Consider the following 2,128-nt stretch of genomic DNA (forward strand, 5'->3'; position numbering starts at 1 on the left):
TATCTGTAGAATATTTGAACTATAATAAGGCACAACTTTTATTCCACTGAACATTTTTAGTTTTATTCAGGTCATAGGGTGAGTGTAAACTGTAAAAGTTAATTTTCCATAATTTATAAAAACTGTAAATCAAAAGTACTAATTTCAGTAATTATTTTGATGCAATCATTTCCAAACTGCATTACCAATTTTAATTCAATCAAATGTTGAAATTATTCAATAGATACTTTTAAATATAGGAGAAACTCTATGACATTTGAATGCCCTAATGTTTTTTATTACCTTTCTTTGTAGTTATTCATTCATTATTGGATATTTGCTCTGTTATTTCCAGTATGGACCATGCATTTCATGCCAATACTTGGAAGTTTATAATTAAGTAAGTTTGTTTTTAGTTTTTACTTTTTATAGTGTTTTCCACATCCCAAGTCTTAATTATTCATGTTTTCTTAGATTGCATTTGAAACACTTTTTGTGGATATGTTTACTGACACTGCTGTTTGATAATACAGATATCTTAAATATAGCTTCCAAACCAGATTGGACTTCTTTACCCTGCTGCCTCTAAAATGAAAAAAAAAAAGTTCTACCTAGTTAGCTAGTACTCCCAAACTAATGGGTCATGGGCCAGATTAGAGCTTAACTTTTTGCCTGCTGCTACTTTTGTTTAACCAGCTACAAAGTATCCTATTTCTAGGTTTAGATAAATTAGTAACTATAATTAGAGCTGAATATAATTGCTTCATTATGTACTTTTAAGTTATTCAAGCTTAATTCCATTTATAAAGTAATTTTAACTTTCTGAAACTGAAGCATTACAAAGGGCTAGTAGGGAGAGTACCCATAGCATTCATCAGCTTCTTAGAGGTGGGAGATGTGGCTGAGATGTAAAAATGGTCGAGAACCTCTACTTTATGCACATGCATTACTGGTCAGCATGAGACTTTCAAGTCGTAGGTGCTTTTCTCGCACCACCAGGACACTAAGTTGTCAAGAAGTAATAGTGCAGCAGTTAAGAGTGTTGCCTAAGAGCCATACTGCATGTGCTTGTATTTATTTTGAAATCACCCTTTCTGAACCTTTGGGCAATTTGGTTAATTTCTCTGAACCTTATATTGCTCATACGAAAATGGAAATGATAATAGCATCTTGATAGGGTTATAGTCAGAGGTGAGTTCATCAATGTGAAATGCTTGAACTGTGCATGACATATAGTGAGTGCTCAGTGAATTAGCCACATCACCATCATCATCATTGAATATCTTCTACTCTTGCCCCCTTCCAATTCATTTACTACCCAGCATTCAGAGTGATCTTTTTAAAAAGTAAATCAGATCATGTCACTCTACTGCCTAAAGTCTATCCCATTTTACTAAGAGTAACAACCTAATCCTCTTTGTACTCTGTCTCCTTCACCAGCCTATCTCATGCTGTTCTCTCCCTGCCCTTTGTTCCTCAAACATCCCAAAGTCTCCTGTCCCAGAGTCTTTTCATGGCTTTTGCCTCTGCCTTTTTCCCTAGGATGCTTCTCTCCCCTACTCTGCACCTTGCTAACTCCTGCTTATCTTTCAGTTGTCAGCTTAAGTGTTGAATCTTCATGATAGCACTCTCTGACATCCTCACCCTAAGAATAAGTTAGATTAGGTCTCTCTATTGTAGCACCTTAGACTTTTCCATCTTAGCATTAATCACAACTGTAATTATTCTTATAATTATTTAATGTTCTTTCTCATGCTAGACCACAAGTTCCATGCAGATAGAGCAGGGATTGTATCTGTCTGATTTACTTTATCCGAAGGGCCTAGCAGAGTGCCTGACACGTAGTGAGAATTCAGTTGTTTTACTCAGAGAAATGAAAAATTAGCAACTTATTTAAACAAACATAACTGCTTCAGAGGTAAAGTTGGCATATCTTAGTTATACCATGTCTAATATATTAATATATGATGCATTGTGATTTTTTTAAAATGTTCTATAAAGTAGTTATTTTTATGGTACTAAATTACTTGATGTGTTACTTGTGGCGATTGTATTATTTTCTTTTTATTCATTTAGGCAGAGCCTTAAGCACCAGTCTGTTATAAGGAGCCAGTTGAAACACAAAGATGTAATTAGTAGCTTGTGTGAA

The 2,128-nt window shown here is 34.4% G+C and overlaps 1 protein-coding gene across 1 annotated transcript in view; it reads left to right on the top strand.

Annotated features, from left to right (window-relative positions):
• Positions 1-2,128, top strand: part of LOC105821086 (chromosome unknown open reading frame, human C1orf112) — a 42,029-nt gene that overhangs the window by 8,959 nt on the left and 30,942 nt on the right. The gene's annotated exons all lie outside the window — the stretch shown is intronic.

This window comes from Propithecus coquereli, unplaced genomic scaffold (assembly GCF_000956105.1).
Source record: "Propithecus coquereli isolate 6110/MARCELLA unplaced genomic scaffold, Pcoq_1.0 Scaffold56, whole genome shotgun sequence".
Lineage (NCBI taxonomy): Eukaryota > Metazoa > Chordata > Mammalia > Primates > Indriidae > Propithecus > Propithecus coquereli.